We start from the raw sequence: 12734 nt of genomic DNA, 5'->3' as shown, positions 1-12734 counted from the left end.
CCACCAAGCCACTATGGGCATTTGGGATATAAACCAGCAGATAGGAGCTCTGTCCCTCTCAAATAAATTTTAAAGAATTCAAAAAATAGGGAAGATGAAAAGTCACACAAGCTTATTCCTTCTAGTCTGATTCCTTACTTGGGTTGCTATAAATCACCCAGCATAATGCAGCACTTAAAGGCAGTTAATCTTCAGAGATCTTTACTCTTTATCAAGGGATACTCAGTTTTTTAGACTTAAGGGAAGGCTCTGTTTCTGTGTCAGATAAAGCAGAGAACAGAGAACCACCAGAGAATTCAAAGATAGCAGTTACCTGCCAAACTCAACGGTAGCCTCTCATTCATGTTTATTTAGCCTGTGCAACACAACCTGGTCTTAGTGTCAAGCATGTCCATCTTTTTTGTATATTTTAAAAATTATTCCATAGGTAGGTAGACTGAGATTGAACTATCATCTGTTAGTTCACTCCCCAAATGCCCACAATGGCCAGGGCTGGGCTATGTCAAAGCAGGGAACTGGGAACGCAATGTGTGTCCAGGGAAAAGATTTAAAAGCCCCTAGGACATGCGTTAGCAGAAAACTGGAATCACAAGCCAAAACAGGACTCAAAGCCAGACACTCCTCTGTGTGATGCAGGTGTCACAAAGCAGTGTCTTCACTGATTTCTTTAAATCACTTGTTAGCTGCTATGCACACATCACGCGATACCATCACAGAAGGAAAGCTACGATGACCTCACTTCACTGTCATTTCTCGTCTTCAACACCCGTTTGTTCATCAGCTCCAACAAGAGGTTCCTACCTGACATATACAGGGATCTTTCAGATCACAACCTCCCTAAAATGATGGAAAATAGACCTGAGCACTTTTACTTCCGCTAAAACAGCCTTTTAACCCAAGATGGCTCGTTGAAGAGTTCCACACTAGTCAGAACCCTTAGTTGCAAGCAGCGTAGCTCAGTGGCAGAAGGATCAACCTGAAGCCTGAACTAATTCCTGCTCCGGTTGCACAACTTCTGTAAACATGACTTTCACGCAAGCAGGGCTGATTCAGGAGAGGTAGACATTTCACAAGGGCGGAATTCTGTACTTCTGCCTACTATGCAGAGATGGGTAGTGGCACAGAAAAGATTTTAAGCACAAATGTCTTAGACACACCATGGCCTTACCCTATCCCCCACTCCTCCTTACAAGTGATGCAAGTTGCAGTCTTTGGATATAGCCAAGAAACAAAGGAGGTAAAAAGGTGTTTGGGTTGAGACAACACTTTTACATGCCATCATTTTCTCTCTCAGATTTTGGGGACTGTGTCCTTCAGAAGCAAAATCTAGAAATGACATGGGTCACTTCGAGACCAGGACAGATCTTTCTGCCCTGAAATACATTTCTACCCTCGGAGATTACTCACACACATTCTCTTGTGCTCTGCCTTCTGAGGGGGAAAGAGTGTGGCCAACGCAAACCACCTTCCCCATTTTTCACTCTGGGTTCTTTCTTCCTGGCTCGGTGGCCACTGCCTGGTACGGGTGAGCTTTCTGGAACTCTTATTATTTAGCTCAACATCCTTTCCTAAGTCTGTTGTCTACTCCTGAGCTGGAAGGCAGGTTTTTCTGAGACAATCTGGGGCAGTGGCTCGGTGGGAAGATTCTGATAGACTGCACTTGGTGGAGATGACCAGAACTGCAGGAAGCAAACACATTAGATAATTAAGTGACAGTGCAAACATTACCAGGAAGCTGTACGTAAAAAAAGTTACTACAGATTATTTTCTTTCTACAAAATAAAGCAAGCATCTTTCTCTTAGCCCTTGTATTTAAGACTTTACTTCTCCAATAAGAAAACAAACCAAAAATATTTCCATTGTATGTTTATTAAGACACATTGGGTTTTAGGATTGTCAAAATAAACTAGATATGAACAAAATTAGACTTTCAGGAAATTTACAGTGACACAGAAATGTATTGTACCCAGTGGTAATTTAATTTTCTTATCAGCCTCTCCCAAGAGAGAATGGGAACGGAATGGATCCAAGTCTAAGAATTTAAGAGAATGCATAAAAGAAGCTCAATTGCTAATTGAGACAATTGGTACCAGACCACATCAGTTCAGATAATACAGATACAAAAAGGGCAAAAACAAGGAAATGATGTGAGAAATGGGAACAAGGAGGAAAAAGTCAGAATAAAAATAAACCAAATGACAGAACACTTTATACTGTGACTCACTGCCAAATAAACAGCAAGTCAAGACAAAAACCACATGAAAATAAACACTCCCAATGATACTAAATATCAAGAATATCACAAAATAGATACTCCCTAGACACAAGTATATGACTGAGTCTATAGAATAAAGAATTTAAGGAAATACATATTGGGCTTTACAGTCCATGCAGTTTTCAGACCATTGGGTTGATATGACTTTGCCCCTCCTGCCACCGAAGAATACTGAATATCAATTTCCTATTCAACAAGATTAGGAAAACTATTAGGTTTTATAAGGAATATTATTTATTACCCATAACACAGGAAAATAAAACTAGTACATAATAACACAAGAAAATACCATTAAAGTTTAAATGATTATTTAAATTATAAGGTTTTCAGAAATTTGTTCAAGGTGTAATGTAGTAGAGTATGTTTAAAAACATCAAGTCTACTTGAGGCTGGTGTTAGGAAACTCCAAACGTGATCAAAGTACTTTCAGGTCAACATGTCAATCAGTGCTTCTCAAACCCTGTAGAGTGTGCAGATCATCTGGGGATCACGGAGATCCACAACCTGAACTGAGGCCTGGGAACCTGCATGGGTTACAAACATTGTGGCAATGCTGCATTTGTTGTTTGGACCAAAATCTGAGCTGCTTGGCTTACCATGTTGCCTCTCCATTTGGTGGGGTGCAGTGGAAGGAAAGGATGGTCAATGTCTAGCTCAGGATCATTTCTGCAACATGAATATGGTCTCAATTATGCATCTTGGTTTAAGATCTCCAATGTATAAATAACCACTAGCTTCTACAAAAGCCCATTCTCTCCTTTTTATTTAAAATCATCATAATGAAAACATTGAACAGCTGCCTACTATCTGTGGGGAGGCAGGTTAGAATGCAACAGCAAATATTCATTCCTGCCACCTAGGAGTTTAACACAAAAACAGTGGTCAAGTGTGTGACATTCTAAAGAGGGAGGGCAATACCAAAGCTGGTGCATGTCTTCAAAACACATCCAAATCAGAAGTTTAAGTTGTTTTAGGAGAAAAGGGAAAAATGAATATAAAAGTCAACAGAAATTGAGATGATTTAGCCTATCAAACTCAAAATGCAGGATATATTACAGTATATGTTACAGAATTGTCAGTTTTCTTTCAGACAATCTCCTGTGAAAAGATATTTCAGAAATGAAATGCCAGGGAGGGTATTTCTAAGTACATACCACAGATGTCAACATGACTCTTGGTGGTTGCAACCGATACTTAATAATAGTAGGCAAGATAAGAGAACTTAAGGACAGTTGCGGTAATTGACTCCTAACATTAAATGTTATTTTGATTCTTAGACATAATTAAAGCACTTCCTAAAATCAAGCCATAAAAATTTCCTCCAAAAGCTTTATAAAATGTATCTTCTAGAAAATGAAATCAAAACAGTATTAGGACTGATTACTTGCATCTGAAAAAACAAGATGGGTCTGACGTGGAGTCTGCAGTTGCTTGCTGCTATGGCTGCACAAGGGTTTTGCTGGTAAGAAAATAATCCTGCCGAATCTTGGAAAGACTCAGGAGGCCAGAAAGAGAGCCAAGATGTCACAAATACCTCCGCATTCCCACTGCTCTCCTCTCTGTTAAACTCACCATAATGTGCACAACCTGTACACATTTGTAAAAGGAGACTCTAGTTATGTCAAAGTCAACTTAAATTTAGAGCTCAGTGTGTCTTCCACATAATGCACCCATTGTTTCCCTGAGAAATGAGGAGGAGATATTTTGATACCTGGGGCAATGCTACAACTATTCAACTAGAGTTGAGGTAATTAAGAACAGATTCTCACTGCTAAAAGCTTTATCTGCTTATAGTAAGTTGCAAGACACAAAATACTGCTTCCAGAGACTTTGGAATCAGTATCTTTTAAAACTGAAAAGTCAAAAAAATTATTTCTCTCCCAGTACAAGATGTAATTACAGCTCTTTGAGGTTGGCTGTAGATATATCACTCAACTAAGCACATTGATAGAACTATGATTCCCTTTTATTATATCAACGGGCACTGCATTTCCTCATTGGATGAGCTCTTACTATTTGTTCTAACATGCAACAATTGGCACAGTTAAGACATTTCTGAAAGACATCTTAAGCACAGAGGAAAAAAACACTAAATTAAAATATCTGAATTGGAGTCCTAAGCTCCTATATTAACTAACTCTGATTTTTGGCCATCTCACAGGCCAAGGCTGCTTATCTGCTGCTTTATCAAGATCCTCAGACATGAGGCAAAGGGTAACTGTGGTAACAGCAAAGGCTGTTAGCATTTCACTATTCTTGCTAACAACAAGAGCAACCGCCATTAAAGTACAACATGCTGACATATATTTAGCCAATACATAGCAAACTGTCAATCTGAGGGCCCAACAATTCCCACGTCCCATTTGTAGGAGTTTGCTTCTGGCACCACTCCGGATCTGAATTTCAGGCAGGAGGTAGAAACAACACAACATAGTTTAACAGACAGAATTTAATGTCATGAGTTGTCAACCAGATATTGGAGAACTGAAAAGGCATAAAAGAAACCTGAGTATTTTTAGGTAATATTTACAGGAAGTGGATGCCGCTCGCAGGAAGGGGAATCAAGGAAGGGGTGTTAACGTATGGATTTAGGGGCTTGAGGGAGAGGCCTTGACTTCTAAGGAGAGCACTCTACCTGGAGTTGCTTTTAGCTTTGAGGCTGGCTGAGTATTGGAAAATCTGCTAACTGGAATCAACTGGTACAGTCACTACCTGCGCAAGGAAGCATGGCTGAAGTAAAGGGAAGCCAATCTTCTTTTTTCTTAGCTCACCTCCCAGTCACTCTGGGGAGCCCCTGTTAGCACAGCCCACCAGGAACCCAGCTGGAAATGATGAATGGGTCTGCAGGATCCCCAGGTCAGCATCACAAAGCAGCAAGCAGAAGGGACATCTGAATTTGACAAATAGTATTTTAATAACCAGCGCATCTAACTTTCAAATACTTTGTTTTTCAAGGGAGTACTTTAAAAACATTTTCAATGTAAGGTTTTTGTGCCACTACACATCCACTCATCAACCACAGGCCCTACTGCTACTGTTATCGTCTATGATTCTTCTGGTGATGCTGCAGCTCATGCTTCCTATGTTTTATTCTACTAAGGAATGAAAGCAAAGATCACTGAACCCCACACCTGATCAGATGTTTCAAACCAAAAAATGCAGAAGCTAAGCTAACATCTTCAATCTCACCCATACATATAAAACACAATCAGTACATCGCTCACACACATTCACTTACTATAAATTACTATGCCATTTTTAATAGTATTATACCTACCAATTGAATGTACATCGCATTGCAAACACTGAAGTAGGTGGTTTGGATATCTTACAGTTAATGTCTTTAGCACTATCTATAACTCGATTTTACAGGAGAAATCCCAACTTTAAGAGGTTAAGTTCACGTCTTAGACGTTGCCATTGGTATGTGTTAACGCAGAGATGTGATTTGGTCTGATTGACTCCAAAGCCAGAACTGTTTTACAGTGGCTGTTTCCACCTGGAGATTAATTATACGTGGAACTGTACACTTGGAACCCGAGGAAGGATATTTGCAGAAACATCGCTATGATCCAGTGAGGCTAATTTTTAAATACCAGTTTGAACCAAGTAAATTTAAAAGTCAGCTTAACTTTAAAAAGTATTGACAGCTAATTTATATGTAGTGTTAAGTCAAAAACAGTGTACAATTTAAATAAAAACTACAGAGGGGAAATACACTCAGAATTGCCTAAAGTAATGCCGTAACTTCTCAATTAAAAAAAAATACTTAGCAGAGTAGGGTAACCCATTCATCAAAACCCACTACATGTCCCAGGCTTGCTTGGACTCAGTGTGGTCACCTGACTGAGTCCCAGCCAACAGGAAAACCAGTGGGATTGACCATGACACTTCTGACTTGGCCAGAAAAGCTTCCCACCATCTCCTTTTCTCTCTTTGGATGAAGCAGATGACTTCAGGGTCCCAGGACACCGAGGAGACAGCTGAAGGATCCACTGAGAGGAACCTACCTGTGACCTCAGCCCTGGGATGGGTTCTTCTACAGCTGAGAAACTATCACATGTAAGCATCTCGGGCTTGAGCGTGTTCGTTGCACTTTGCTGGATTCCTCCTTAGCCAGCATACATGTGAATTTAATAATTCTATTAACAGTAGTACTGAAAATAATGGCAAATGTTTACCAAAATGGTCAGAACTGCTTTAAGCACATCTCAAGAATTTACTGATGCAAGACTTTGTCAGGCTCTCTCTGAAGTTTGCATGTAGCACAAAAGAATCTAGTTAGATGTTTTGCAGTTCCAATTAGACCACAGGAATAAACCCAGAAAACAAAGAGCCGGACTTATCTGTAAATAAGATCACGGATAGGGACTGACAGCTAACGGCTCGGTGACCAAAGCAGCACAAAGTACACGTACGCCCAGTAAAAAGACAAAGCCCATCCGGGGCCATTGGCACAGGGTCACAGCCCCACCAGCCCCTACAGCCTTTGGGGGAACCCTGCTCCACTCAACAGCTGCTGTTGAAAAGGACGACTCAGCTATCAGAAAGCCACCTCCTGTTCCCCAGGCCCTGTTTAAGAAAGGAGCAAAGTGTTACAACATGCTTGTGAATATTTTCCGACTACAGTACTCAACAACAACCAAAAAAATCCTGCTGCTTAAGGGATGTGCTTTAGGTAACTGGACAATTTGCTGTAGGAAAATTGTAGGAAAGTAGACTGCAAATGATGAGCATCGAGAACAGAATCATTGCCATTTTAATGGCAACAAACTACCTCTTCAGCTGGTGTGAGCACAAGAATGCTTTTTTTAAGATTTATTTGAAATATAGAGTTACAAGGTAGAGACAGAGAGAGAAGTCTTCCATCTGCTGGTTCACTCCCCAGATGGGTGCAACAGCTGAAGCTGCGCCTATCCAAAGCCAGGAACCAGGAGCTTCCTCCGGGTCTCCCACGTGGGTGCAGGGGCCCAAGGACTTGGGCCATCTTCTACTGCTTTCCCAGGCCACAGCAGAGAGCTGGATCGGAAGAGGAGCAGTCGGGACTAGAACCAGTGCCCATATGGGATGCCGGTTCCATAGGCCATGGCTTTAACCCACTGTGCCACTGTGCCGGCCCTCACGAGAGCCCTTTCTCACAGTGTTTCCTAGTCCCCATTCTGTATTGGTTATCTACCCATTGCTGTCATTCTGGGGCATATTCTGGGAACCGTGGAACTGAGCTGGGCTGCTTTCCTGCTGGGATTGGTAATAACCACACCACAAACATTACAGTGCACTTAGATTACACGGGATTGCTTTACCCGGGAAATGCATGCTTTAATTTTCCTCTTATGTTAAAACTATTAATGCATAGAAGATATCTGTTTATGATTCTGACTTTATAAAGTGGGTTGATTTGCTTGATAATAGCAGTGCTCCTACCACATGTGCATTTACAATGTATACCAGCCAGTCTATGGAAAACAGACTGTCAAATAAACACACACACACACACACACCCCAGGGATGGGAAGCAATCCCATTTGCAGAGCAGATGAAAGAAGTTACTTCTACCTACACACCATGACGCGTCAGCAGAGTGTGAATTTGGTGACCATATTCTTCCAATCCTCCCTCCAAATGCATCCAGGCCTATAAACAGCCAGATCCATTATTCACAAGGTAAAGGCCAAGGCAAGAGCCAAGACGAGTGTATCAGAAGCTGTGCAGTCTGATTTGGCACAACGTGTGACTGATGCCCTTTATGGGATCACAAATCTGGTTTTCTTTTGTTTTTTGCACATGTATACACTAAACAGCTGTCACTTCTTTTTATACCTGTTATGAATTTTTAAAAAGTGCTATCAAAGCACTTGTTTTACTGTCTTTTTACTGTCTTTTCTCCCCCTTTTACGTTTGGTCTCAGAGAAGCCTGGATGCACATCCTAAAGCTCATTAGGTAGGGGAGGAATCGAGTCCAGCTGCGAGTACCTTCTCTGCGGGGACTCTGGATATGTGTATGTGGTGTAAACTATGCGGAGCTAAAATAAAAACTCTAACACTGGCAATAAGGTAATTGTAAAGATATTTTACCCTTCGAGTAAACATACTCGAGTTAGAGTGACTTTCTCATCCTTGAGAATTATAAGAATTTTTTATACTTTCTAATGAAAAAAAGAAATACTCATAGAAAAATTTTTGGTGTAAAGCGCAATGAATTTTCACCAAGCACTTAGATGAAGCAGAACATGACCGATAGTCAGCAGCTCCTCTTCCAGCTGCCTCCCCTCTTCAGACTTCCAACACTGGCGATGACTTTTTTTTTTTATTTTTTTACAGGCAGAGTGGACAGTGAGAGAGAGACACAGAGAGAAAGGTCTTCCTTTTGCCGTTGGTTCACCCTCCAATGGCTGCCACGGCCGGCGTGTGGCAGCCGGCGCACCGGGCTGATCCGATGGCAGGAGCCAGGTGCTTCTCCTGGTCTCCCATGGGGTGCAGGGCCCAAGTACTTGGGCCACCCTCCACTGCACTCCCTGGCCACAGCAGAGAGCTGGCCTGGAAGAGGGGCAACCGGGACAGAATCCGGCGCCCCGACCGGGACTAGAACCCGGTGTGCCAGCGCCTCAAGGCGGAGGATTAGCCTAGTGAGCCACAGCGCCGGCGATGACTTTTGCTATGTCTGCACACAAGGGCACCAAGTAGAATGTCCCATTCCAGGTGGGAGATCCATCCACGTGGGTGAGTGGCTGTATTTTACTCTCTCATTGACATACACTTGATTATTAAACACATACGGCAATATGCTTATCAATTCTAATGCTGAGGAAATTCTGCCGATTTTCCAGGTTGGCCTATTAAGAACAGTGTTTGGTGACCTTTTTGTACCTGTTTTTGGTGACCATGCGAATGTTTTTAGTTAGGTTTTCACCTAGAAAAGGACCTGGTGGGTCATAAATAACTATATATTTCAGTTAAGCAGGTACAACCAGTGTGAAAAATTCTTCAGTTTGTGCTCCCACCTGTGGATGGGAGCGCATCTTCTAAACAGCTTGATATTGTCTGCTGATATTTCAACCATTCAGGTAGGTGTGTAACGTAACTACACTGTAATGTTGATTTGCATTTCCCTTCTAATTAATGATGTTGAACAGGGTGGGATTTTTTTGACCTATTTTCACAGATGTTATAGACTCCTTAAACAGATGACCCACTCCAAGCACAGCAAACTTCTGCTATGTTTGCCCCCAGGGAGCACCACCCTGCCTCTGCCCATAACTGTGTGAGACACTGATAATTGAGTTTCTTACTTGGATTCAGCTTCAAAATCCTCCCCAATGCAACGCATCATACAATGATTTCCACGCAATGAAAATAAACACCTATAGGGTCGGCGCTGCGGCTCACTAGGCTAATCCTCCGCCTGTGGCGCCGCACACCGGGTTCTAGTCCCAGTTGGGGTGCCGGATTCTGTCCTGGTTGCCCCTCTTCCAGGCCAGCTCTCTGCTGTGGCCTGGGAAGGCAGTGGAGGATGGCCCAAGTGCTTGGGCCCTGCACCCCATGGGAGACCAGGGGAGGCACCTGGCTCCTGGCTTCGGATCAGCGCGATACGCTGGCCGCAGCGGCCACTGGAGGGTGAACCAATGGCAAAGGAAGACCTTTCTCTGTCTCTCTCTCTCACTGTCCATTCTGCCTGTCAAAATAAATAAACAAACAAACAAACACCTATAGACTAGAAGAATTTCGCTGACCACATGAAGCTTATCGAGAGCAGAGAGGCAGGAAGAACAGAATGGACTAAGGTTAACTGTCCTGGGTCCCAACTTCAAACCTGCCACTCAACAGGAAGAGGAGGAGGAGCTGAGCTCATGATACTAACTTTATAAAGAGGGTCTGACTTGCTGTGTTGAATGACATGGGGCAAGTTATTTCATTTCTAGAAGGCACTCTTGTGAGAATTAGCTTAGAACCGATCTGTGTTATTTCACATTCTATTCTCCTTCCCCTTGCTCAAGGATGTCTTTTTGTGTCCTGTAGTCAAATCTAGTCTTGCAACAGTAAATCCTTTAAATACTGAAGATAGCAGGAATTTAGGCAATAACTGAGTCATTAAAAAAATCTTGCCTGCTTTTTGTCTAAAGCAAGGCAGTTACATTTGATCACATAACTCATCTCTAATCACAAAAAAGCAGAATGAAGGCTGGAATTATGGGGAGGCATCAGGTCATTTCTTCCATCCACTATGATGCTCATCGCCTCTGATACCATTCAAGAACCAATTTACTTGCTGAATCCTTAGCAGAACTCCTGAAACATGCATGACCAAAAATGAGGTCATTGGGCAGTAGTAGCAAGATTTGCCACAGAGAGAGGGAAAGCAGCCAGCTACTGTGGGGTGCCCCTTTAGCTGCCTCTATAGGGGCACAGTCACCACGGTCTCACCTCTGCAGATTCTACCTCTGGGCAGTCAAATCATCCTACACGAGGTCTCCTAAGATTTTATAACTTGTATAAAGAACTAAACAAATTGAAAAAGCTCTGAGTAGCAAAGTTTCTTTTTCCTAACTCATTTAAAGGTGAGACTTTGTGATTCGGACACATTTTGTTGCAAAACAAAAACCAAAAAACAAAACCTCCCCTCACCAGCTTTGAGTGTTTTGTCCTCTTTCCTTAGTCCATAAAGCATTTTGATGCAGAAGGATTTGTATGCTTGCTTAGGGACTGCTGGCCCCAGATCTGTTGAGAATGGTATGTTATTGTAGAGTTATTTTATCTGAAAAGACTTACAGGTGGAGAGACGAGGAGAGATAGAGATATCTTCCATCTGTTGGTTCACTCCCTAAATGGCCACAATGGAACTGGGACAGGTTGAAGCCAGGAGCTTCATCCAGGTCTCCCATGTGGGAACAGGACCCCAAGGACTTGAGCTATCTTCTACTGCTTTCCCAGGTGCATCGGCTGGGAGCTGGATCCGAAGTAGAGCAGCTAAGACTTGAACCACTGCCCATATGGGACACCAACACTGCAGGTGGCTGCTTAACCCATTAAGCCACAATACCGGTCCCTAGATTTTTAAATCAATGACCCCAAGAGTGTTGGCTGAAGGACTGTAGGCCTGTACTAGCTTTACAACAGACCTTATCACCACACTCAATAGCCTCTGAGTGCTTACTCTTTATTCTGTATTATTTTAGAGATTTAAATCAAAACCCAGAGAGACAGATTTTTGCATAATAAAGCAGCCAAGTACCCAGGGTGGAAGATAACAGGTGAACTCTCACATGTTCTTGGTGAGAACAGTTATCCTGGAAGACTTTTTAAAAGGTTATTTGTAATTTTGAGAAATTTAATCCAGCAACTCCACTGCAGTATATCCCATGGAAAGGGTCAGAACAAAATGCTAGGAAAGTGCCATTGACTACAAAAGGGATTTACAACATAAAAATAATTAAAGGTTCACTAATCAGAGAGTGACCAAACACATTCTAGTTTAACTACACAACATACTACAATGTAGCTTTTAATAAAATGAAAATGCTGGGAATTATTTTGTCATGAAAAATATGGGAAGATTTCCAAGAAATCTTGCAGTGAAACAAGCAATTTGCAACCATGTATATAGCCATATTTCTGTAAAAGCATACATTAGTACTTCAAAAAGTCTGTAGAAAAATGCAATTAAAGGACAAATTTACTTTGATGCAATTGAGATTCCCACTTGGTTTTCAAAAACATTTTTCTGAGTGACAGAGATCTTACCTACTGGCTTAGCTGAGGCTGGGCTGGGGCTGAAGTCAGGAACATGAAACTCAATGCAGGTTGCCAACAGGAGTGATAAAAACCCAGTAACGTGAGCCATCAGCACTGATTCCCAGGGTGTACATTAACAGGAAGCTGGATTTGGGAGACAGAGCCACTGAACTCACCCAGCTCGGGTACTCCGATGTGGGAATACAGGTGACTTAACCACTAGGCTAAATACCCACCCACATAATTTATAATACGCATTTTTCCATGAATGTTTTAAAGTCCTTATTATATATGAGTCTTCAATTTCTACTAGTATATTTTCTCACTACATGTATTTTAGTGAAAAATGACGGGTTGTGATGGTTGGGGTAAGAGCAAGGGAAGGTGGCTTTCACCTTTTGCTGCACATGTTCATTTCTTTTTCTCATTTTTTATGTGTATTTTCTGCTTCTAATACTATCTCCATGGAAGTCTTGGGATTTCTCATGGGCTCAGGTATAAAACATGTCATTGACCATCTTTCCTTACAAAACAGCCATGAGGGGGATTCTCCATTAACCCAGAGACCCCAATTCACTTCCCAGTTCAAGTTGACTTACATTGACCTTCAAGATAAACCCAAGCTCAGCGTTCTCCTCATTCCCATTCCTCGTCTCACCAAGCACAAGAGAGACGGCTTAAATCTCGCGGTAATACAACCTGTGTGTTCTCCCCTTCCATACTTCCCGAG

The 12734-nt window shown here is 42.1% G+C and overlaps 1 protein-coding gene across 9 annotated transcripts in view; it reads right to left on the bottom strand.

Annotated features, from left to right (window-relative positions):
• RARB (retinoic acid receptor beta) overlaps window positions 1–12734 on the bottom strand; it is a 794145-nt gene that overhangs the window by 495896 nt on the left and 285515 nt on the right. Inside the window, exons 4-5 of one of the 9 annotated variants that reach the window (XR_016233331.1) lie at window positions 2872–2941; window positions 2604–2799 (exon numbers count right to left, since the gene is read on the bottom strand). The exons of 5 other annotated variants lie outside the window; for them this stretch is intronic. The gene's annotated coding sequence lies outside the window, so the exon portion shown is untranslated. Of the gene's footprint in view, window positions 1–2603; window positions 2800–2871; window positions 2942–5062; window positions 5166–6466; window positions 6848–12734 lie in introns of those variants that run through there. 3 more of the 9 variants (XR_016233338.1, XR_016233334.1, XR_016233335.1) reach the window with 3 other exon arrangements.

This window comes from Oryctolagus cuniculus, chromosome 4 (assembly GCF_051225735.1).
Source record: "Oryctolagus cuniculus isolate XC-2025 breed Fujian yellow rabbit chromosome 4, ASM5122573v1, whole genome shotgun sequence".
Classification (NCBI taxonomy): domain Eukaryota; kingdom Metazoa; phylum Chordata; class Mammalia; order Lagomorpha; family Leporidae; genus Oryctolagus; species Oryctolagus cuniculus.
Note: the sequence above shows the minus strand (reverse complement) of the source record. Positions and strands in the feature narration are given on the sequence as shown.